The sequence below is a fragment of the Aythya fuligula genome, chromosome 12, assembly GCF_009819795.1.
Source record: "Aythya fuligula isolate bAytFul2 chromosome 12, bAytFul2.pri, whole genome shotgun sequence".
NCBI lineage: Eukaryota > Metazoa > Chordata > Aves > Anseriformes > Anatidae > Aythya > Aythya fuligula.
Window position 1 is genome coordinate 6,643,645 of NC_045570.1, and position 26,781 is coordinate 6,670,425.

Here is a 26,781-nt window from a genome sequence, read left to right on the forward strand (position 1 = left end):
TAATTTTTTATTTTTTTTTATTCCTAAGGGGAGCAGCAGGCGGAGGGCTGCACAATGAAATCTTTGCTCCTTTGCAGCTTCCCCACGAGGTACTGCACCCCACAGCGTGCTCTTCACCAGCTTTTGTTATGTCTCTCCAGCAGGCTTTAATACCAACGGGTTACAAGCCAGTCCTTAAAACAGCCCGCCTTCGCCCTCACCGCCGCTCAGAGAGGTTTGACTTTGACTAACACTCGTGTGTTAGTTTATTTTCTTTTTAAGCAAGCTGATCAGGTCTCAGTCCACAGTTTCCACTCTCGCTGCAAGCAGCCCACTGCTCCAGGACCACTGTGGCCTGATCTACTTTCAAAGCCTTTAACCCAGTTCTAATTTTGCTGCGAGCGTATCTTTAAGAAGAAAAATTGTTATGATGACAGATAAAGAAAGCTGAAGTCTCTGGGGCCAGCGTCATGTGTTCGCATCAGGAAGCTGACCACCGTTGTTAAAAATTAAATGTTTGACATGAACTGAAGTCACAGAAAAATATGATTCAGTCTTTCAGCAAGCACTGTTTATGAAAGCTTGAAAGAGCTGAAAGCCCAGTATGATTTATATCCTGGGAGCTGCTATGCAACTTTAAACATGTACTTTTTTCAAGTTCATCTTGTCATCCATAGATAAATATAGATTAGGACAAACCAAAATAAATGGGTGGGTACCAAAATCCACAAAACAACTAACCATAATGGAAGTGCTTGTTCTTCTATTCAATAGCAAAAACAGCATATACTTGGTTTAAATAGCTGGTTGGGGTAAAATGAGTATTATTGGACAGGAACACTTAGCCAGCATGATCCAAACAAGTCAAAAAATAGCCAGAGTACAACCACATAAAACAAAACACTGACCAGATTTAAGTATAATTGGTCACCCTCCCATGTTTTCGGATTCCTATTATTATAGCTTAGGAGGCTCTGTAATGTACCTTTGGAAAAAGTCAAATGGTTTCGCTGGGTTTCTAACCTTTGCACTTCAGTAAGATGATCTGCTGAGAATGTTACTGTATGAAACTAAAAAAAATAAAAAAAGAGCCCACTTTATTCATAGAGGTGCAGCAGACACTTACGTGACTGTTCATCACCACCAGTGCCTCCAGCCCTGTTTGCTTACCATATCCCGATTATGCAGGCAACATGCGGGCAAGGCTAACTTTACACGTTCCACCATAACAAGCTAGCCTATTTTCAGCATTAAAATGGCATTTAAATAAATATTTATGCTATGTCACAGGAAATAAAGGCCAGACAGCATCCCACTGTGTTTCTCCCCAGGATGATCAAACCACAAGTCCCCGAGCGAACGAGGGAGGACAATTTGGCAATGTTACGTAACGCAGCAGGCTACCAATGGGCCCTTTGTGCATCCAAACAAATCCCATCCTATTTCATCCACTTGGATTTGCTATAGTTACACTTTTCTAACCATTTCAGCCTCTGCTGCTTTGAGCCTCTCCGATCAAAGACAAGGAACCTGAATTCCTCCCCCAGTACTTATTCCTGGCAAGGCCCCAAGCAGCTCTCCTCGTGCCAGGGAGGTTAGGGGGTGCCCTACAGCCCTGGGAACATAGGGAGGACCTTGGTGACCTGCCCTGCTACAGCCAGTGCAGGGCTGGCCAGGTTAGCCCTCACAAGCACCTTCAGGAATGAAGAAACACACCAGTGCCATTTCCTGTTGCAATATTTGTAAAACAGGCACACCTGTACGGAGAGAAGCCCTGCAAAACTTTGCAATGATACATAATCCTTCAGAAGTAGGGAGCACAAGCTTTAGCTGGAAGCACTTAAAAGTTACTGTATGCACACACATTTGGTAATTTGTTCATGACACCTCCACTGTCTTGAAAGAAAATAATACACAACTGTCTCCTTTGTTTTTTCCTGGTCCTTAACCTCAGCCTACTTTCTTTTTCTTCTCTAAGATGCTCCGGGAGGGATTTTCACTTCTTCAATATTTAGAAAGGGCCTAAAAAAATCACAGCCACCAAATAAGCATGTATTAAATGGCATCCCAATTTCGGATCCCAAGAGACTGGAAAGTGCAATTCAAACAGCTGCTTTTTTCATTTATGCATCTCCAAAGGTCAGCCATGAGCTTGAATGTATAATACATAATCTGCCCGTGCTCATCAAAGGAGAGGTCCAATCCTCAGTTATTTTAGGGAGGAAAGAAGCCAGCCTGGCTAACACCTAGTAAGATGCCCTGTGGGAAGTAAAACCGGTGTCAGAAGCAATGTGGGTGATGGTCAGCTCTTTATCTAATCTTTATAATAGTTGATTCACTCAACGCTTAGGTTTGAAATTCGCAAGCAACATATAATCTTTGACTTCAGGAAAGCAGACTTCAAAGGAACATCGCTTCCTCAGACAAGCTGATTGAAACTTTGTAATGTACAGAATCTCACCATTAGGCATAAAAGCCACGACAATTCTAAGTCAATTTATAATGCCTCTTTGTTTTGCATTTTCTTTTAAATAACGAGCCTGTAAATCATTAATAATAAGATGAAGACATTTAAAACATTTGTATGAAATATTTATAACCAAATTTGAAACACATTATCACCTGAGGTGAGAACTGCGTACCTGTGGAGCGTAAACCTACTGCTACTGAATTTATCAACTCCAATTTAACAACAGTTTGAGTTTAGTTTTAAAGTTTTAGTTCCCATGGAACTGAGTGGCAAAACACAAATTAAAAATTCATGCTGTATCTGAAGGGAGAATGCAGTATGTTTTCCATACAGAATGCAGGATATGTGATTCACAGCCATTTTAATGTGGCATGAACAATTTACAGAAAGTGTAGTCCTGGAAAATTTATAATTAAGAATATAAAAGGGGAGATCCGTGGTGTGGCAAAATGTATGTTGTGTAATGCAGTACTAATACATAGGGATATTTCATTTACAATTATTTTGTAAGCCTCCACAAAAAAAGTCACCCAACCAATACAAATCACTCAGCCAGAATTTATCAAACAAATTTGAATGTGCGAAACCAAGCTGGACAACCAAGAAGAATTCAGATCTCATTAGCAAATCATCAAATTTCTAAAATCCAGTCCCAGGCAGCCCTTCTGGTCACCACAGCCCAGCAATTTTTCTGGCATTAAGTAAAAACTTCTGTGCCACAGGCACTGCCACCTCTCCTAAACATTTTTTATTCTACCCACATCATCAGTCTCAGGACAGGACAAGTAACTAATCCCCTGATTCCATTCTCTCTAATAAATAAAAGGAAGTAGAATGGACAAAAGCAGTACAAAAGACTGCTAAAGAATATTTGCTGCCCCTGGAACTGTGCATACCAAGTGGCTAAAGCAGACGTTTGCCTTACAGGCATGGGTTAACAAATTCCCAAACCAATGACATCTGAGGGTGCTATTGTTTCTGAGTAGTTTGATACCTTGCTTACTTTTTGGTGTTTCAGCTGCTTGGTAAATAGGATAACATCCAAAAATACATTTGTTTTTGGTATCCCCTAAGCACTTCAGTTAGCGAACAAATTGTGGGAATTAAAGCAAACAAACAGCTCCCTTCCTGGCTGCAGACACTGAACCAGTCCTAGTGACATTAATTGGAGTGGAGTTCACCTTGAAGGTAAACAGCCCTTTGCTTATGTATTTGCAGAACTGTTGGCCCTTCCGGCCAGACCCAAAACCAAAGTCTCCAAACACAGACCAACTGTATTTTTATTAAGGGAAGGTTTGGTTGGCAAAATGGTGCATTAACACCATTGCTTGTAGATTTAATAAATGAGAAAAGAAAAATGTGGAAAGCATTCTGGGGCAGCCATGCCACAAGCGTTGTGATTATCAAGGGTTAAACACATGTAACATCAGACGAAAAAAGTTGAGAGAGGCTACGTGCTGTCAGATAACTCAAGAAGTGGTAAAGAAAGATTTAGAGGAAAAATAAGAAAACAGATTAGAGCAATCTGCCCACTGAAGAAATGTCAAACACTGGGGACTGGTTCCATTTTCTGTCAAAGCTTTCCTAGGCCACAGCACCCATAAAAGTCCCCCTGAACCAAGTTTTAGCTCTCCCCATGACACACACGCATTTTCTTTCTTCAGTAAAGAGCACATTTTGTCTGCTAGGCAAAGGCCCTCGTATTCTACACAGCCAGGGGACTTCAGACATCCTTTCACAGACTGATAGCATAATGTCTTGTTTAGCTAGACTATCCTGTCGCAGACAGTTTGCCTTGAACAAATGACATGTTAACAGTTTTCTCTGCATGTAAAAGCACTGTCATATCTCAAACCTGAAATCTGCAAACATGAGAAGAGCATGGAGAGGTCTAACAGATCGCTTGAAGATGCCACAGGACACTTCTGGTGTGTGAGCTCACCTCTTGCCAATACCACATGCATGACATGGTATCGGTTCTCTAGTGAAGAGAGTCTCTCTCGTACCTCTCCTAAAGGCATCACATTGGAATAGGAAGCTCAGATCATAAATCTGCTCCATCTGGGGAGGAAATGACACGAATCCTACCAAGGGCTGGATGTGACTTCAGTGCAAGTGCTGATCTGAGAGTCCAAGCAGGGGTTCTGGGGAGCCCTGAGCTATAGACAGGAGAACTGGCTTCCAGCACACGAGGTGACACGCTAGGTGATCCATAGGGAAAAACAAACACAAAAGCTGCTACATAGATAACGCGTTCATATTGCCTGCTTCTAAACACAAAGTCTGACTACAGCCTAGACACGAGAGTTAAATTTATAACAGAAAATTGTTTTCCTGATCTTTTTCACTGAAACTAACATAAGAGCAACATTTTCCTCTAATAGAGAATCATTTTTTAAGTAAAGAAAGATCAATCAGCTTCAGAGAGAGCTTCATGATAGTCCAGTTCTAATTCAGTCTACTCCACCACAGAGTTTTGCCATTGACCTGGAAGGTGCTGTATTCATTACCTGACATGGTTTGGGGCAAGTTACCCAAAATACCACTGAGCTCAAGAACAAACAACAATGAAAACTAGAGTAAGGATGAAACAATGAGTTTCATTCCATGAAAACGAGAGTAAGGATTTTGAGCTCTGCTCCTTTGTTTGCTCCTTAATTATTGTGGTTTCACGTGAACGTGTCACATACCATACAGTAGACACTTTTCCTAATTCTGCTGATGCATCATTTTAAAATGTAAACATGTAAAATCTACTTAAACGTACAAAAAAGCATGAGAATCTTCTGTTAATGTGACTGAACTCACTTTTTATAAAACAAGCACACACAGGAGAGGACTTAATACTCTTCTCTCCATCACGTACGTGACTAAATCTACCGTCAGCAAAGCTGCTGTGGCGAGTACTAACAACGAAGCATGGGGAAGGCCCCCAGGCTGGTACTGCTATGATGGGACTCGCAACGTGAGGTCAGAGAGATCACCTGGCAATAGGGTATTCTAAAATTATTGGCAGGAAATGGGTATTCACAACTGCTAGCTAAATTATTTTCAAGTGTAATGTGCTGGAGAGAGTGGGCGCGTGGCCAAATTCTTCTCTCAGCCATATAAATGCAATTCTGAAGTGACTTCATTGACCTGAGCACTGAAGTAGAAATGTGAATCTATTTCTACCTTAAATGTACTGCAGCCTGTCGCATTAGTGCTGTGATCCTGTCAGATCCTACAAGTAAACAGGGTCAGGACATGTCAATAGACAAACGGGAGATTGTCAAACAACCTCTAAACGTGTGAAGGAAGGAGCACTGCTACCTGCACAACCATCATTTTCTGAGCATCTCTCTTCAGGAGCTTTCCCTGTGCAATGCCCACCAGGGCCCAAACGTTTTCCTTACCTTGGTGTCAGGGCAAAAGGCCCTAATAGGCATTTGTAGCCTCTCGTAAGGCTACAGCATGCAACTTCTTTCACTCACCCTTCTGATGCCCCTTAATTCTCCCTGAGGTTATAGCTGTGAAGATTGCTGTCCTTTCACATACTTGGCTGGGCAAGTGGCTCACATAAACCAGCGCTGTTCCTTTTCAGGATGAGGGTTCTCAACAAAAACCTGTTTTCTGAGCTAGTGGAATGAACAAACATCATTAGGGCTAAGATGAGATAGGAAACAATCCCACCAGTAACTCTGGTGCTAGATTTAAGGCAGAGACATGGCTCTGGACCCCAGAAGAGAAGTGTCCCCCCAGCCTGGCAGGGCCTTGCTGCCTCCATCCTTGCAGGAGCCTGGCTGCATGTGGAGAGGAAGGGCAGCAAGTCTTATAACAGGATGACCTAAGACTCATTTTGAGACAATTTCATCCACCTCAGGAGAACTTACCCTTCCCCAGAAGGGCTGCCACTACCCAAATGGACTGCATGGTTCCAGCCCACGCAGAAGTACCTCCAACACATCATCCCCACCAAAAACTTTTATACAGTTCGGGTGGAAAGCCTCAAACACAGGCAGGATTCCAGACTGGATCTGTGGTGAAGACAAACTGAATTTATGCCTCATGTGATGTTAGGTGGCAGTATGCTGCTACGTTAAAGACCTGATACACCTTCCAGTGCTCTAGGAACATTTGGGATATTAACCAGGGAGCCTCAGCCAGATGACAACTTTCCATTCTGCTGACCTACATGTACATTACTGCTGCAGTCGATGTCTACAGTGGTCTTTGTTTTGCGCCCCAAGCCTCCATTTTTCTGAGCAGGCAAGCTAAGGACCTCATTACAGATAAGAGATTTGAAAGCATATCATGAAGTATCACAGCCCTTTGATTAAATGAATATACACCAGGTGTCTTTACTAGTCAATAAAGATACACAGACAATACAAAAGATGATATGAGAAAGTCAGAAAATGCTCTCAAATCCTAAATATCTGTTTTGATCAACTTAGTAGCATAATTTGCCTTAAAAAAAAAAAACAACAACACTAAAGCCAAATACACAAATACAAATTCTACCCCTTTGCGTCCTTAGCCACTGCAAAATACCCAGGAATGGCAAATAAGAAAAGACACAACCCATTAATACTGAAATCTAGACTTCTTACAAATAAAATACGATGAACACTTCATCACACTAAGTTAAAAAGCACTGCTCATCTAGTATGTGAAGCAACTTAAGTTTTGCTCAGGCTCTGCCTCATAAGAGCGCATTATGTTTTTTTTGAACTATGGGTCCTATGTTAACTATGATTATTGAAAACATTAATAAGCCATACAAGTGAAAAACCCATTATTTTTAATTAAAATTAAATTTCAAATAAACCTGTCACTGGAGAATTCTTTAGGTAAGAGAAAAATCAACAAAAGGATCTTCTAAGCTTGGCAGATTATAAATAGATGTGGGTACATATAGAAGTATTTTGATGCTATTTTCAACATGACCTTTCAATGGTTAACTAACCAACTGTAAACAGTACAAATCAACACAACTCTGTTATTACGTATTATTACATCTTATCCTATATCCTGTTAATCTGACCCTTGGGTTTCTATATTTAATACACACAGGGTAATTAACCTTTTACTTAAGGTAATGGATAACATCAAATTAACAAGTTTGCATACTTCCTTTGCTTATAAGATATCTGTAAGCAGTTGCTAGTACCTTTCATTAAATAGATAATCTTATTTAATGAAAGATATTTAAAGCTTTTTGGTCTTTAATATTTCAAAAAATGAAATTTACTGGAAAACCTGTATTTTTTTTCCATACAATGTTGATCAAAGTGATTTTATTTGTTTTTGTATATTCTTGTTGAAACTCTTGGCTTCTTATACAGAAGTTATAGAGAAACGCCCTCCCTCCCATTTCTCAGCACCTTTTAAATTATACCGAAAATAGAAGATAATTTAAGGAAAACAGTTTCTACGAAATACAATATGGATAAAAGTAACTCCATTCTCTAATAAAATTCCCCATAAAGACTTCTAATCAGGGTGTTTCAAAGTTGTAGAAGTGGTTTCTAACACCTTGATTAATCAAGACAGTGAAGATGCCTTTAAGACTTCCAGTATCAGCTAAGGAGTCCGCAGCCACATGATATGAATTGCTGGTCTGGTTTTACCTCACTCTGCCAGTTTGGATTTGATCAGAAATTTTTGCTGCATTAATTTTGTGCTAGCCAGCTACATACTGGATCAGGTATCACCTGTCTGTACCACTCAGCCTTGATGAAGTATAACATGTCCTTCTCTAGCCACAATGAAAGCACAAAGCTAGGACAAAGCCTACGGAACGTGCTTTGAGTAATTCAACAGAAACGTGCTCATGCCAAGCCCAGTTCAAATTAGGCCTGTGGTTTGGTGTTAGTGATTGTGAAAATTGCACAAGCAGTGACTGGTCAACCCAACCGGCAGGAACTATTTCAGTGCCCTCACTCAAAGAACCCCTCTTGCAGTAGCGTGCGCAGATATGAACTTAGGAGTTTGGCTCTGAAGCAGTTTTGGGTACAGCTGGGATGGCATTGCTGTAAACTAATGCAGCAGTAGAACCTGAGGATAATCATGCTCCAGATCAACAGAATGGAAAGAAGATTTTTGGGTGGGAAAGGGAGTAAATTCAAATCAAGCAAACCATTTGTGAAGTTCGGTGGTTGCTTTTTTTTTCTTCGTAATATCCACTCCATAGTAAGCAATCAGCTGGTAACATAACACATGATGTAGTTATCAGAACATCAGGACCTTGTTCCAGGACGCAACAGGGTCAGCCCCAGCTTTCTGACCATGGCCAGCTACAATGGTCTGCAAGCAGAACTCTGGCTGGATTTTGATCAAATAACATTTTAAACACCACCATGCCCAGTGAGCAGAAATTCAGGCATATGATAAAACACCTCAGTTCCCTCAGAAATCCTCCTCCTGGATGCTGAGGTGTTTGCCAGCCCCATAGCAGCCACCTGCAGCATGCAAGCAGCAGCACAGCAGTGCCTGCTACCACATCAGCACTCACTGGCAAGAGGGGGACGAACACTAACCAAACACCGTATCTTCACTGCCGTCTCTCGTACCCTCAAGAAATGCCCGATGCGTGGGAATGCTGGGGCTGTGCAACGGCACTATGCAGAAAATTACATGTTAGCTATCTCCATTATAACAGGCTGTCATCTTTCAGCGCAGACCAGCCATTAATCATCCAACAATCATTCATCCATCCTTTCGGTGAAGCATTAAACTGTGGCCCTTTCTGTCTGTCTCTGGTGCTCATCCAGGTGGAAATTAGAAATCCCAGAGTGCTTTTCAGAAAGTACAGGGGCTAACCTTGGGTGACCCTCAGTAATAAAAGAGAAAACCTGTTTCCATTGTCCACAGCTGCGTGTAAGCTATCGCCCACTACATAATTGGTGCCACATTTACCTACACAGTCACCGCTTCTCCAGCATTTAACTCATTCATCTATAGAGTGGGTTGGGACACTGAGTATGAAATATGTTTTGTGAAATCAAATTCCATTATCCTTCACACCATGCAGACGAGCATTTTCAACCAAAAATTTCAGTGCCCCTGTGATTCAGTCTTAAAGGACTCTCCTCCCAGGGTAGCAATCTGCAGCAGGGCTTCAAGTTCATGCAGGGAAGTAAGTGCTGAGAACACCGTAAAACATGCTAATAACAAGGGACAAACGTCACTTAGCATAGACAAATGCTTGTTGCTGTTTTCTCCTCTTCTTATATTGATTTTCTTTGTGGTTAAAATTATGATGCTCATGTTCTCTGGGCTGGATAAAGTCTCATTCTTTCTTTAGAGCTTCTGGATGAAAGACATTTAGGAACTTAGATAATCACCTTCTTAACTAGATTTGATCTGATTTTGAGGTCATTTTCATGCATTAGCTTAAAAGAATTACAACACAATTTAATAAAAAATTCTGTTAACATAACTTAGCCTTGAAAAATTGCACTTGCATTGAGCAACTAATATTTTTAATGTTTTATTCACTGAAGCCCAATTCTAAAGACATTTTGATCCATAATCAGCAGTGTCCTTAAGCACATCCAATCTTTCACTGCAATGGTGAGACTTAAAAACAGAAAACCAACAATATAAAGAAGTGAAGTGTCTAGGTCTCATTAGAAGGGGGTAGAAATCAAGCACCAACTCCCTTAATATTTTTAGTTTCTATCCAAGGACACACAGAACACATGCAAAGTGCTAAACAGGTTGAGGAGAAGGAGGGGCAACCTCCAGAAATCCCAGATTCCACGTGCTCTCCTACCTGCTCCCTTGAAGGAATTTGCAGGACGCTGACCCGTCTACAGATTACAATGGATTTTGCACCACACTCGTGATTATGTTACTCAAGCAGCAAATAAGCCAACAGAGAAGCAATCGACTGGATTTTTACTTAGGCTGCAAAATTAATTTTAGAAAAGTTGTGTCATATAGCAAAAAAGGAGGTACAGGAACAGCCATGTGGAATAAGAATAAATATTGGCATAGGGGAAGTACCATTATGCATTCTCTAGACCATACCTCCAAAAACTGTCATAACTATAATTAGATGGAAAAACAGAAAGAAATGTTATTTTCTCACAGCTTTTGCAGATGTACAGATTACATGGTCTGGATTAATTTCTAATTGCTCCCTGATGTGCACTGAAAGGACCGATTCTACTTACCGCAGAAGGTTCCTCAATCCTGTGAATTCACATACAGGCACATGCCTAATTTCTTGGCCCATGGACACAACACTAGAAATCACATGTTAAGCACTACCTAAAAGGTGCGCAAAGCTGAGAAATTTAAGCTTTTGCATTTATTTGGGGGTAGGGGGGTAAGTATAGTTAAGAAATGGAGAATGAGAAGAATATGAGAACATGGGGTACAGATCTTCATTTCATTTGGTAATACTGCTTCCACTAAACTTTCAAATATGTATTGCAATAAGGGAATAAGCATTTACAACATATGTTGGGCAATTGCACATTCCTTTTCTGTTACACCCTCAGCTAAAAAAAGACAGGACAAATGGTCCCCAAATGCAAATCCACAGAAAGTGACAATTAAAATAGCACAACATCAGAAACTGGAAGAACACCACAATGCATGAAGTCACACAGAAGGCCAAGGTGAAGTCAGCATTGGAACAGATGTGCATTTAGATGACACTGGCCCAGCGGCCTCTTGGTGTCCAAACTGCAAGCATCCTGCCTGCGAGGAGCAGAGAAGCAGGCCTGCAACTCCCCCGCTTGATACATCGCTGGTTACTTGACCAATGATTTATATCGGGTGCCGAACGTATCCACTCTCAATTTTTCTGCAATTAAGGAGGGCAGGGCAGGGCAGTGACAAACGGTTTTCCTACAGCTCTTTTGGCTTTAGCTATTATCCCTTAGATATCTTCAAACTAATTCATCCCTCTCTAGAATCCCAGGTTTGGGTTGATAAATCAAGCGAGACCTGTGTGTGCTGGGAGCTGATTACAGGGTCATTCCTCAGCAGAGATGTTTGACCATAGTTTCCCAACTTCATATTTTATCTAGCAGCTGGTGATGTATCATCACTAATCCAAATGCAAAGTATCAGGAAATAAAAGAAGGAGGCACTGTTTATAATAAATCACTGACAGGGAAAGCTTGACCTTTTCATTTCCTACAAGGTATTTCATTGTTAGACCACAGACAAACAGAATTTTTCATCTGGTGCTTAATATGCATCAGAAGAGAACAAAGGTTTATAAGAGCAGAGAAGTAGGGTACTATCTCCACTAGAGGACACTTATCTATCCATAGATCAAAAAAGACAATGTTGTTAATAACGCTTTTTTTCCTTAAGACTCCTTTATTCTTCTTATTAGATCATAATTTAATGATAAAATGCACTCCCCTGCTTTCATCCTGAAGGGAGATTCAGAGACTGTTAACTTTGAAATGCTCCTTTAAAACACGTGTTATTTTTAAGGAAAATGAAATGCTTATCATTAACAGCAAATAGAAGCGACTGGCATTACAACGACACAAAGTGGTAACACCTATTATTAGTGCTCAGGCCTGAGATGTACCTACCATATGGTACTGTTGGTATTGCAACTGTGGCTGCAGCTGGAACACTGCTCAGACTGGATGCAGCGCAAACACCTAATAAAAGGCTTCCTCTGCAAGGAGCTTCTGTTTCACCTTTTACCCACCAAGAACAGGAAACAGATACAGACATGTCTAATTTTATTTTTTGCAAGGAAAGCATCAAAAAGTAATACAAATCTGTTCACGTGAGGCAGCTCCTTGGTCCATCCCTCCCAGCCCTCAATCAGGTTACGTGGTACCCAGCTGTGAGATTCAGCCCCCTGCCAAACACAGGAGCCCTGGTGTTGCATTAGGAAGGTGGAGGCTGGTGAAACATGTGCCCCGTTCCCTCCCATGGTGAGCAGCAGCAGCCACTACCAGAACAAGACACCAGGTCTGCTGCCACCAGTCCAGAGGGGCCCCAGACCTTCACACCCTCTTTCCAGAGGCTGCTCTGTATGAGGGTGACGAGGCACCTGCGATGGAGCCATCCTGCACTGAGACATTCCTGCTCTGCAGGAGCTGCGCTTTGCTGCCAACACAGGTGGTCGCTTCCTCGAGCTCCTCTGTGGCCCCGCGTGTCTCAGCATCACAAGGATCCCAAACACTCTGTCAGACACATGCATGCAACTACAAGCACATGAAGCCAACTCATAATTGAGGCCGCAAGTCCCTGACATCATCTCTTTACCCATAAAAAAGACAGTTGTATGCCTAGGCCTAGACAGCTGGTGAACTCCCGTGATTCCCTCTTCACCAGCAGTTTGGAGCTTGGAACAGCTGAAGCCATCCATGCTTTGCTTGCTACCAGGTCAAATGCAAGCACGTAGCTTCTTCAGCCATGAAACACCTCCTGACAAGGCATCTAAACAGGAGCACAGCTTCCATCATTAATGCAGGGATCCTGCCCTCCCCCAGCCATACCAAAAAAAAATATCTTGATTTGGGCCCATAATAGAACCCTTCCTCCTACGGTCTTCAGCAGTGTCTATGTTCACCTGAGAAAATACAGTCAAGAGCACCAGCAGAGAGGCTTTACTGTTGCATATTACAACAGCTTTTATACTCCTCTTGGCAGCTGGCATCTCCACTGGTGCCAGCACCCTCAGAAGGGGCAAGAGGAGAACAGAGCACTGGTTTTTCTCCTACTAGCAAGTTGGAGGACACCCTGATGTTGATGAAGCATCAGCTCAGCTTGCTCAGTGAGGGCAGTGCCATTGCAGCACAACCTGTGGGTGTTCCTGCCGTACTGCTGGTCTCCAACCTCGGAGAGTGTTGTCACAGAGCTGCTGCTAAGCCGCAAGTGGCTTTTTCTAATTTGCCAGCATCTTAATGTATTTTACTATCATTAGCTACTTGTTCTCCTCTCACACAAAACAGGTTTAGAAAATCTATTTTACTAAGAGCTAGTATATCTAATTTGTACAAATTTACTAAAGCTTGTCAGTCACACTAGAGCATTTAATCATCTGTGACATTAAAATAAAACACTTTAAAACCTTTGGCACAGAGCGTTCCTGTTAAGAAAGTGCTGTAATAGTATTCTCTCTGCTGGCAACACAGAAAAGAGCAGCAGAGAAATTAACTCAAACAGAACACAGTCACTCATAAAACTTCCACAGTAGGCAAAGCTGGAAAACCATGGATGTTCCTTCAAAGAGCAGCTTACTCCCACTGTAATGGTTGGAGATGGTTCAGCCTTCTATAGGCACAGGGAAGCTATTACGGAGTCACTACTGGGGGGATTTAGCATAATGAGAACCCCTCACCGCCCAAAAAGACGGGGAATAAATGGAGGAAGCTTTCTCTCTGCCTTTATATTACTACCAAGGAAAAAAAAAAAAAAGCAGAACAACACTGAAATTCGAGGAGTTATCTGAAGGCGAATATCTCTTTGCCCTCCTCTGTTGAAACTCCACCAGAGTCAGGATGGTTAGGAACTGTCATGTACTTCCAATTCCCCTCCTCCTGCCTTCTCTTTAAAAAGAGAAAAATAATATGGAATCATATTCACTGCACTCCAAGGAGCCTCACCAAATGCAATGAGACTCTGAATTAAGCAGGAATTGGCAAAGCTGAGCCTTCTGCTGCATTATGTAGGGCATCCCCTCATGCCCCAACGTGCAGCACTGACCCAGGAGGGAGCCCACTGAGCCCAGCGCATCTGCCCCGGGGCTTGCTGCAAGGCTGACATCTCCATGCCACAAGGCCTGGCTCTACATCACAAGACTGATCACCACGGCAAAAGTTCTCTTAAAAATTTGGAAAAAAAAACAAAACAATATATATACATAATTAAAAAAATATATAATAAAATTTAATCAAACAAGAGCAGTGAATTGCTGTAATTTCATATGCATAAAAAACACACACTACTAAACATCCTTCAGGGTTTGCGCAGCTGTCTATAGAATAGCATTAATCCTGTGTAAACACACTGAAAACAATATTGCCATAGCCAGGTTTACCACTCTCATTTTCTTTCTTCATGTGCACAGTTTCCACTACTGCTGATGGGAATTCTGTTCATGTATTAGCAGGGGAATAAATTGCTTAATTTTCAAATTCACAGTCCTATCTTCAGTAAAGTAGAATCTCTCCTCCTTCTAATTCAATTTGCCTCCCTGCAAACGTCCCCGACAGAAGGTAAGTCACTTTGTGAAAGGCACCTCTGCGTGACTGCCACAAGAAAGGCTCCCTTCTTTTTAAGTATTAAATGTGTGCAAAGTAAAGCAAAAAATATTCAAGATACATAGTAAGGGAAAACGGAATTGCCTGGAAATTTGCCAGGCAATTCTAAGTTTGTTTAGTTTGGGTGTTATTACCCAACGGCCAGGATTAGGACAGAAGCATTGCATACTTAGTTTAAAAAAAAACAAAAATCAGTGACTTCTGACATTCGTGTGAGACACAGGTTCAGTGGAAAGGTGCAAAGGTGTAAAGATACCTGCTGCAGCAGTGCTGAGCTGAACTCTGTGCACTCCTGAGAGGAGACTGCACTGCCCTTTTCAGAGCTTGTTTTTCCCCTCTGATTAGTGAAGTGCTCCAGACAAATTTGCTCGCAAGCAGCTAGAGTATAAAACAGCCGGTGTGAAACAGGAGCATCGGAGAACTTCCAAAGGGAAACCCCCTTTGCTCAGAGTTCCACATTTTCTATGGTAAAGCATCTCTTGCCTCTCCATTGTCAGAGCCGGGAACAGGAGAGGCAGCCCCATGTGTCTGCCAATTGCCCTGGATAATTCTCCTGTTTTCCTCCCCTCCAGCCAGGAAGGAAAAGTCAACCACTGTCAGGGCTGGCTACAAGGCACTGCTAAAGCCTTGTTAGCATTCCTTAAAGGGCTTCCGCTGGAAAAAAAAAAAAAAAGTTTGTTTTTCCCCCCCCCCCCCCCCCCCCGGTTTAATATCTCCTTTCTTATGCCCCTTTCTCCCCACAAAGGGGAGGGCTTCCCATTTCCCTGCCAGGGACAACCAGAAGGGGCTGGCACCCAGCAGGTTCCTCTCAGGGCCCTTAGGGCTGCGGCTCTCCCTCTGCTCGGGATCACGCAGGGGGAATTCCTCACTTTTCCAAAATTATAATGAATAATGAATACTATGACTTTTTCAGGACTGCTGCTACCTTGCCTGCAGTGATCCAGGGCCAAACAAAGCAAAGCATGAGGGCAGATGTGAAATATTATATTGGGCTAATCTAGGTGGGAAAACAGACAAGCTCCTAAGTGCATAAATCTCCCTTTAGGTGACCTTGTGTGTCCAAAGTTTGGGCTTTTTCCTGACAATCATCCTAATAGACTTCTCCTGTGGGAGTTTCTTTGTTTTAATTTGACAAACAATTCAGCAAGCTTGTCAAGAATTAATTAGGTGGTTCAGGCAAAAACCACCAAAAACCAACAAAAAACCCAACCGCCTCCTACCTCCGCTTACAATATCCGGTACCAGCCTCTGCACCTATGTTTTTACTGCAGTTCCTAAAACCTGCACTAATCTGCAGATTGCCTTTCCTCACAAAACCCCAGCAGCTCTCGGTCTCTCCTCTGCTTCTGTTTGGCAAAACAAAACTCCAGGAAGAAAGAAAATGATATGGTAATTACATTCTGTGTTTTAAAGGGACAAGCAGCCTTTCTGTACTAATCTGCTCCTTGCAAATTCAAGACAAATACAAGGGAATTAATATTGCACAGTTCTCACTAATGTACTAATTATGTAGTGCTGGCTACCAAATGAAAAGTAGGAACAATGATACACAAGATGATATTAAAAACCATTTACAGTAACAGGAAGTTAACGATTTCTATCCAGAGGATTCCGCTATAGCAGATGGGATTACACCGGAAAAATAAAGTCTCCAATTCTGTCTTTATCAATCCTTTCAAGATTAAGGAGGAGGTCTTAAATCATGGTAATTTGGGAGGGGACGAATACAAACCTGGGGTACTCTCGGTACTGAGTCAACCCCAGCATTTGCCGTAGGTAAACAATGAAACTTAATTAACAGGTCAAGCAAGTGATCTGAGGGATTTTTGTAACACCTGTTTCCATGTGCTCGGAGGGAATATTTATAACAATACTCAACAGCACTCATATCGACTACAGGACAAACTTGGTAACATAGATAAACTGATTTTGGGATTTTACTTTAAACAGTTACCACTTCCCCATATAGTGGGACCATCCTGCATTTTATTTGTTCCTTTTCAAAACAGACTGACTGCAGTACAGAATGAGGGATTTCTATGACTTCAGCTTGGATAAAAAAGGACTATTTTTCATCAGGATGCGGTACTGTGCAAAGTACAAAGGTGACTGATGGTGGATAGATGATGATACTGAAGTGTCACACCAGAAATATTTTTAATCTAGTATATACGGAATAGAATTAATTTCGAAGAATTACTTATTATTATTTAAGTGCATAATTCAAGATTTGGAGCAGATTTGTCCTGTCGTGTTCCTGGGATCCAGCTCTATTAACTTTAGACCTTCCACCTCATAAGAAAAAGAACAAACCCTCAAGATCTGCAAAGATTTCAAGTTTTTTTTTTGTGCTGGAGGTTTTAAAGGTAGGACTGGCTCTGTGCCAAGTGGTTTTGGATCTGCTAACCTAAATGTACCTCTCTGGCGCTGTCAAGTGCTGAAAAATCCTCATGCAAGCCTTCATCAGTTTTTGCAGAGGAAGAAAAATCTTCACCTGATCTTCAAAAAAAGCACTGAGTCCACTTCTCACTATCATAACACCAAAGATCCTATACAAATACCAAAGTGAAAAGAATAGGAAGAAACAGCATCTCATGCCAGAGCAATTTGGGAACAAGACCATGCCTTATTTAAGGACACATTTGTTAAAAAAAAAAAAAAAACAAAAGAGCATGAATGTGATGTGATTTATCAGCCACTAGTCGCAGTCTGAAGGATCCCTGCTGATCATCCAATTGTTTGCTTACCTTAGCAAGATTATTCCTACTTGTATTGTACAGATCCCAAAGGGAAGTTCAGACCGAGGAAAGTGCTTCAGGTATTGTCTTTGGCACCAATACATTTTATAGGAAATGTTATGTCAGATTAGTAGTATCCTATATGTTCTGCTGTAAATAGATCTTCCTACCTGGATTACATCTCCCATGTTGCATCAGGGTCCCATCACAAAGAAAAAAATAAAACATCATGTAAGACACCTGGCCATGGGTCTAGTCACTGAGCATCAGGTCAGAAAACAACAATTCCTGTAAGATATTTCCACAGCTTTTCTAACAGTTCCTGGCCACCACCCATAGCATAGAAAGCTACCTTGTTTTAAAGAGAAAATAACTACAGTTAGAAGGCTATTTTTAAAAATCTAATTATAGCTGGTCTAGACAATTGCTTGCCAAGTCACTGTTTTGTAGATCCTTATGTATGTATACAATGCTATTGAAATCAGCAAGACATGCACGTTATCTCCATTCACGTGACAGCCAAACCAAGCTCTCAGCCACTCAGCACATAAAATAAAGACGTATAGAATTAAATTCATTGTGTTCCAGCAGTAAAAACTGAATTCAAATTAATTATGCAAACTTTAAAAAACACATTTAGGGATATGATTTGTTCATAGAGGTACGTTTTGCACACTATCTGAATCTAGCTGAGAGAACACATAAAACATTCATTTCATTTTCTGGTATGCGCTCGTTTAGTACAATACACTCAGCCATAATGATGTAGCTAACAATTTTATGGTTGTGTATGATTCATGCTGCAAAGGATACCATGCCACACGGAAACCTTTTTATTATCAATCACCAGGAAGCACAACCTTGAAGACTGGCATTAATTAAGAGGGTAAGGATTTACAAATGCTCCTTCTTCATTCTCTAAATATAAATATTCATGGTAGTATCTATGGATCACCTCTTGAAGCAAAAATTGATCTCAGAAAATGAGAAGTTGTAACGGAAATAGGAACATAATTATGAAAAGCTGTCTTTGAGTCTTTCAACTGGAATACTTTATAATCATCTTTCTTCCTTTTACTTTTTGTCAGCCAAACAAAAACATTAGAATAATGATGGTAGTATAGCAAAGGGGACCACAAATTTAGATTCCATTCTTACCAAGATCGGTTTTTAATACAAAAAAGTAATTCCTTGCTTTCTTCTTTATCAATGGCTATTTTGTGGGTTCTTTGTGCTGTTTCTCAGCGCAGCAGGCCTGTTAGACATGCACCTACATTACATACGTATATGTCCCTGTTGCCTTGTGTTCATACTGATATTGCTATCGCTTCTGTCTGTACATCTTCCTGAACAAATCTTAAAGATTTTTCTAGGTGTAATCACCAACTGGGCATTAGCCCTAACTCAGTTGCTTTTTGTTTGCATTTATTTTCCTAATTCTCTTTCTGTAAGTGATTCTGGTAAATGCATGCACATTAAGCATGCAATAGAAGGAACACATAAAACTGAACGTGTTACCCACTTCAAAATCCACTACTTGTTTCAATTTGTATTATTTCAAGCACACAACATACATAATATATTGTTTGCTATATGTCTCATGTAACATATGTGAAAAACAACATATAGCAATAAAAAAATACAGAAAGCAATACAGAAAGATTACTGACATCTCACAAATTTGTTAAATAAAGCATTTCTTAAAAACAATTTAAGTACATAAGGGGAAAAAAAAGAACAACAGCAACTAGTGATGCCTGTGGCAAGGAACCCATTTTCCTGCTGAGATTACACCTCATTAGACTGAAGGAAGACAAACGCTTTATTAACCACAGATCTGAAGAAAATGCAGAAATTTGAAGGTTTTTCCTAGCTTTACACACACGCACACAAAAACATACACTAAGTTTCAACTACAACAAATTATTATTTTAGGTCATCAAGAAGCAGATGTTTTCCATTTCCAAATGTAAATAAAACTGCTCCCGATGATAAACAGGCAGGCAAGAAGTCTTAGAACAACATTGTCTCTCTGCCCATCCTGAAGGTAAGTGAACACGAACTTGCCCACACTTGATTTCTCCATCGTTAAAATGTCAGCTAACAACTGGCAAAGAACACAGATTTTTTAAAAAAGCCAAATTGACTTAGTTCCCTTGATTCACCCCACCTTTTTAATGGTGTTGACGAGACTAATAGATGACAAAATTATCTTAGACTCTGCAAACCCCTTGTTGATCTATTTTGTCCTTATCATCATTATTTTGTTCCAACGAACATGCCCCAGCCTCTGGAATTCATCAGCCTAAAACATCATTTAATATTTTCTCTTCTCAGAGCAGCTCCTATTAACCTACACCATTAAGTGAAAAATGCCTACGCATATACAGCCTGTGATTAAATAGAACTGTATTCAGGGCTTTCATGTCTGAATTCTGCTTGGGAGAAAAATTGCCATGCTGCTGGACAGCACATTTGAATTTTCTTCCCTATCACAATTATTTATTATTTCTATTAGCTAATGTTGTTTTACTCCTAATTATGGGTAATTAGATGAGTTGTCAGCACACTCCATTCACTTAGAAGCCTCTACATTTAATTAACTCAAGATGGTTTTGAACATTTAAATGTCAAAACAACATTTAGAAAACAGAACATTAACATGTTGTTCATTGAACTGTACATTATAGAATGTGACTTACAGAACCAAAGGTTTCTGTGTGATGACAGCTCTCAAATTCTGCTTGTAGAGAGTCCAAATTTGCTGTACATTTTGACAGCTTTATTACAATGGCTTCAGGCTTAGCAGGTCACCTGTTACAGAGCTCAGGACTGAATTGAGAATGCAATCTTCTGCAGGGCTTGGTGGATAAGGGAAAAACACCCTTCTCAAAACCAGCATTTGTGGTATCTCCAACCTCTACCTCCATTGATTTTAATGGGTGCAGCATGGGCATGGCACTGCTCAACCAAAAATGGGGAGGAACAACAGAATTAAAACAGTCACCAACTCAAAAAGATGCATTTCAAGAACAGAAATAGCCAAAGTAGTGTTAAAAGATATTTCAGTTCTCAGTAACTTTGTTTCTTCAGTAATTTATCAATCACATTTTCTCATAAGAGGAGGACACGAAGAATGTTATTAGTATGATACCCAAAAATGTTTTATATTTAGAGTGACATTAAGTGTCATGTTTTGACTTTACCCTTCCACAAAAACCTATTTGACTATCTTAACACTGTCTTTTTCTATTTGACATGTGAAATCATAATATGCTCTAACAAAGCTTAGCAGCCAATGAACATGTTAGTTCTTCGTGTTTGGGTAGTTCTTAGATTTCTGTTGCTGGCATAGCCTCAGTCTCCTCCATGAGGATGTACAGCCATGCAGTAGAAAGGGTGAAGGATGCCAGCCACTGATAATGTATAGTTCGTTAGGAATAGATATGAACATGGATTTGGGCCCTTATGGGCCCTCCTAGGGAAGAGGAGAGTAATGAAGGGAGAGCAACTCATGCCCTGTCTTGGTTTTGAAAATACACTTGGGAGTTTCTTCTTTTCCTGAGTCTGCTCCAAACTGGCATGATCCCAGAAGCCCTGGGAAGGAAAACAGACAAGACCCTTACAATGCAACAATAGGTGACAGCAATAATTATTGCTAGACCTGATCTTGTATCAGAAAAGCTGCCATAGAGCAACTGAGATGTTTGAGGTGATATCTGAGGACGAAGTATCTTTTCCTCTTATCAGCAGGACTTCTGGAAGGAGGCTTAGATAGGCTGGTGGTCTTGATGCTTTGCTCACAGCCGGGTAACTGGACAAAGACAAATTCTTACTTGTGCTCTGACACTCTCAAAGCAAGTGATGGCTTTAAAAGTTGTCTTTGCCCTAGCAAGGGGGGAAAAAAAAGCATAATTGCAAGAGACTCCTCTATTTAAGATTCCAAGTTGATGGGATCCATTGTGCTCTATCCAAGTTTCTAATTGTTCTCCAGTGTCAAAAGTACTGGTAAGGGCTTTGTGTAACAGAATCGGACCTATGTTCATCTTTCAGTCAATGCATTCATTTGCTTAAATTTCTCATAAAATCCCCATGGTCATCCAAATGCAGTTTTACCATGTGGAACAAAGCAGCAAAACCAAAAACCAAGCTACCAAGTCTATTTCCAGCCCTAAGTCATTCTAGTCAAGTCATACATATTTCAATTCACATGGCGTTTGTTCTTTCACATCTCTGAAAGTTATCCTACTTTTCAGTCTGACAAGCTGTCATTGTTTCTAGTAACACATTTTTGTTTCAGTGGTGGGAGACTTTTCATTACCTTCTGTATCAGAAGAACTGTTTTCCACAGTACATATCCCAAATGCCCCGGTGAAAGAATGCTGCCTGCTTTCTTTAGCACCAAAGCTAGAACTTGAGAGTCGGTGCAAATGATAAAAAAAAAAAAAAAAAATTACTGAGAATTTGGGGTGTCTGATGCCAAGTAGACAGAATAACTTTAAGGCCTATAAAATAAACACAATTTCCTTCTGTTGTGCGGTAGGCATTATTCATTACCAGTATGGTTTTGTTACCAAACATCAGCAACATGACAGAAGCGTTCCAGCCTTCCTGTTCTCTTTCTGCAGACGTGAGCGTAGCAGTAACCCTACCTGACAGGTGCTCCCACATCCCCGCCTTCAGGCGCAGCTCGAGCAGCGAGGTGTCCAGCAGAGGCCGCATAAGCCAGCACCTATTGGCTGCTTCCTTTGATTCCCCAGCTACTGCCCAGGCAGCGCAGGATGCAGCCAAGGAGAAGCAGCATTAAAAACAATGACAAAAAATATTACCCCTAACAGAGGTCAATGAGGTACTCTGAAGGGTTTTTCTGTTTCACTCACTGATTTTTGAAACAAACTGCCCTGGCAAGGTCTCAGAGGATTCCCTGCATCTTAAAACTAATTCGAAGTCTCTGCATAATTTCAGAAAGTTTAAAGAAATGCAGCACATAGATGAGACCCTCTTCAGATGGAAAGACAAAAAAGCAAGAGTAGTCAGAGATTGCCTTTTTCTGCTCTTATTTATTAGAGTTCCAATTCTTTTTCTCTGTTCCCAAGTTCCTTTTTATTACAAAAAATACAACAATTTTTGAAGCTAATTGCACTTTACAAAGATAGCGTTAGCCTCCACTAGGACTTGGGATGCTATTTCTGTCTTTCCCAAAGCTAACAATTCTTTACATATTATTTTCAGCTGCCAAAACTGTCCGGGATAAGCTGGGTGGGGAGATCAGTTTGCAGCTACGTTCGTGACCGCGCATTTCTTTTCCTCACGCTAGTTATGTTCCAGATTCTTACATACAAACCCACTATTTTTCAAGTGAATGAATTTAGGGAGTTATAGTGCATGTCCTGCAGGACATGCTTCAGTTTGCAAACCCATACATGAACACATACAGAGGAAGTCTTGGGCAACTCAGTAAGCTTTCTGGCTGCATACTCTTTGAAGCTCTGTTGTAGTTACACATGCCAAAAACTGAACCTTCAAGGAAGACTGAAATGAATTAAAACTAAATACAGAATATCTCGGAGGCTGGTATGCATCTCGGAGAGCCTCAAACGGCCAATGAACTTCAGCCTGCCCAGTCACTGTGCCATAATTGCATGGTTATGAACTTTTACTAGTTAATTGCTCCCTTCCAACCTGCCCAGTTTTTAAATCATCACAGGCCTGTTTCCTCTTGCAGCGAAGCCAAGGCTATGCTCCAGCTGCTGCTGCTGGCACGCAGGGCAGGACCGCAACCCACTGCTTGTGCTACAAGCAGAAGGGAAGTCCGTGAAGTAAGGGGCCTTGCGGCTCCTGTTGACAAGTCTGCACCTAAAACATTCTCTGTTTCCATGCCCTGGATCCCAATATCCTTCCTGAGCGGGTTGTCTGGAAAGTCTGCGTGAAGAACTACAAAGGGATTTCTCAAAGCACAAGAAAAAAAAAAGATAATGCTGAAATCCACTTCAGCTTTGAGGTTCCTAGCTGGACAGCGTTGACTGTATTTCTCTAACACCAAGATATTTGCCTGAAATAATCCTTCAGGCAGGCACCAATTCCTCTGCTCTAAGGGAGGCACTGAGTCCTGATCTTGACTAAACATTTAGAGTCTGTCAGAACATACCCACATGCCTAAGCAATAACTGGTGATACACCCTAGCAGTCTCCTCGCCCTCAGTGAAGTACACAGGAGCAGTATCAAAGTGCTGGGTGTTGTTACTGTGCAATACTTACGTGAATCAGTACTACTTTGGACACAATTTTCCATGTTAGCGCTGATGTTGGTGGCTTGCAAGAGGCATTTTTCTACAGTGGTGCTTGGCATTCCTACAGGAACTATAACAGTGAGAAGTCATCACAGGTATCTAAACAGCCTTGTGTGCAAAGTTCCTGCTGCCTTACACTGCTTGATCCCAAATGACTAACGGACTGGATTTACGTACCTTCCCTGTGAACTCCATGCTCCCGTGAAGCCAAGGAACCTTTTATTAAAATACTAGCACAATACAGTTACTTTTAGCTCTCAGTGCCAGCAAAATGAAGATTTCTACAGAGGATAATACTTCCCAGAAGATTAAATTGCAAAAACAACAAACCAGGAAGGACTGAGAATCATACTAATCTCACAGAAAACTGGTACTGCCTTTCCAAAAATAAATTCCAGCTCCATACCTACCATTTCATACCCACAATCAAACACAGGTGCAGCTGTACAACCACAATCAATGGCAGATACACACAGATGTGCAACTACCCGATTTGCAAACAAAGAACGCACATGTCAGTAGCATGGACGACCACATCTTCACTTCAAAGAGTTCAGTACTGTACTTTGGCAGGCAAAAACATACATGTGTTTGGGAGGCTCAGCAGTGCAAGAAACGATCACACACTCACTAATCAAAATCCAGCCGAGGCCTTCTTTGAAAATTTGGCCCTAAACGTTAAGCAGTGCCTGGGGGCTGATTAAAATTGACCTCTTCAGGGCATAGATCATGCAACACTAAGAAAACAAGCTTAAGAAACAGAAGCAAAGACTGCTGTTCTCTGCATCTTTATTGGTATGAAAACTCTTAAGACGCCAAACAAGGGGTGTGTTCGGGGGGAGACCTTAATATCTGAAGAGAGAGATCAAAAGCAGTTAACGTTCCTGGCACTGCACTGTGGCATGTGTATCTTTATACTTTTAAACTTACAGTAAAAAAAGAGAAAAGAAAAAGGAAAAAAGTAAAAGAAAAAGGAAAAAAGGAAAAAAGAAACATTTCTTTGTTAAATCAAATATTGCCACATGTTACTCATTTTAAGTTTGCTGTCCTAAGATCCAACTTAATTTAGTCTGCATTTAACATTTCTGATCTGAACATTTAATGTGGCAATGTTTTGCTCTGCCAGGAATATTATCTGAATGTTAAACATGAACTCAATTTATTCATCAGAATATGGCAAGCATGATACCAAAGGTCATTTTGTTTATATTGTCCTCTAACTCCGTAACTTATGGCCCGTTTCTTTCATCTTCAAACCTCAGAACACTCAACAATATTGGATGTTACAGTGTGGGTAAGAGAACTGGATTCACATTTTTTTGGAGCATTTTTATTTGGAACTGGGGGAAAGAAACAGCCTTGTTTAGCAGCAAGAAAAAGCACAGAAAATATGCAACATCTGCTACATTATGAACTGGTAACAGATACTTCAGATAAGCTTGGGCTGGTATGAAGGACGTGTAAGAAGCTATACACATTGCACTTCAACGTTCACAAGGCAGTTATAATTTTCCTGACTCTTTAAGTAGCTGCTGATCCCAGCCGCATCAGTATAAAACCACAACCACCACGCACACACAGTTTTCATGCAAAACATGGCCACAAAGCCCTCACAGAATCTGCGAGCCAAATTACGGTATTAATTACGCTAGCAGAACTTTATCACATGCACATGTTTCTTCACTGTTCAAAACTACCTTTGGCAGTAAGATTAGCGTAGAATTTGGTACCTCTTCCTTGGACAGCATCATACACTGCTGATATTATTGGCTAAGATAATTCCACCGCTGGAAGTGCTTGTCCCCTCCACCCCCATAACACCTCAACGCAGCTTGAACCCAAAAGAATAGAACCACACAAAATGGATAAGCAGGTAGATGGAAGTAATGTTAACAGGAACATCTATATCAAAACAAGCTGAACAATTCTCATTCTGAAGTGACAGAAACATACTTCTATTCTTTACTATTTCTCATTACTCCTAAAGAATTATTGCAGAATTCTTCACCCCAGCAGCTGATAACTCAGTTTATTACTCCGTTTGCTCAGATGTGAAAATTTCTTTTGTTTTATTGAAGAGCCATTTCCCTGCTATTATACTGAACTGCTAGCACTTTCACACACTTGGTATTGGATATTACAAAAGCAATATTCATCTGCTAATGCACTATCAATAAAATTTGAAGAAATGGAGCTGATTATTGGTGCTTAGGCTTTTCAAATCCAGTCCATAGAAACATTCAATATGTTATTGATACTTCCCATCACAACACTCCTCTGAGCACTGTAAATGGGAGACTGAACTAAAATAAATGGATCAAACTTGACCAGAGGGAGCACCAAACCCAAAGCAAAAACAACTTAATACCAAAGGGAGCCACCTCCAGAAACACTGTGCTGGCAGGAGGCAGGACAGGTGACATGGTACAGACTTTTAGAAGTTCAACACCAATTCCAAGGCAATGCCCTTCCCAAGAGTCTCATCATCCCATCCAGGTGGGGGGATGATCCAGAAAGGCATTTTCTGGACCGCAGGATTTTCTAAAGCCTGCAGGAAAATGGCTTATTCGGAGTTTCACCACAAGCCTGTCAAAAGCAGCAGACACTGGACTAACTCTGCTTTCACTAAATCAGTTGTAATCTCAGCTCTGATTTCAGTGACAGCAGAATCAAGCCTCAGCTACCCCAAAGCATACACCTATAATGACAACTTCAAGCATTGAGGTCATATTTTCAGTGCATGTATTAGCAGATCCCACAGTTACATTGCTCTTCTATGGTGTATACTTTATGCAAGTATTTAGTGACCCCAGCAGTTAGTTTTACTCAAAGGCTTACATTTTTAAATTACTAGACTTAAGGTGGTTGTACAATTTCAGAAGATACATGTATATATTTAGTGACAGACATACACAAGTGTGTTAATTGACAGAGTACCTTACTTACCTCCATAATGCATTCTTATGTTTTATATACAGGTAAGCTTCAAGAGTGCATTTCTTAATCCAATGAAATATTTATTAGATCGGAGATCTAAAGTGTACATATTCAATTTTTTATGCACACCT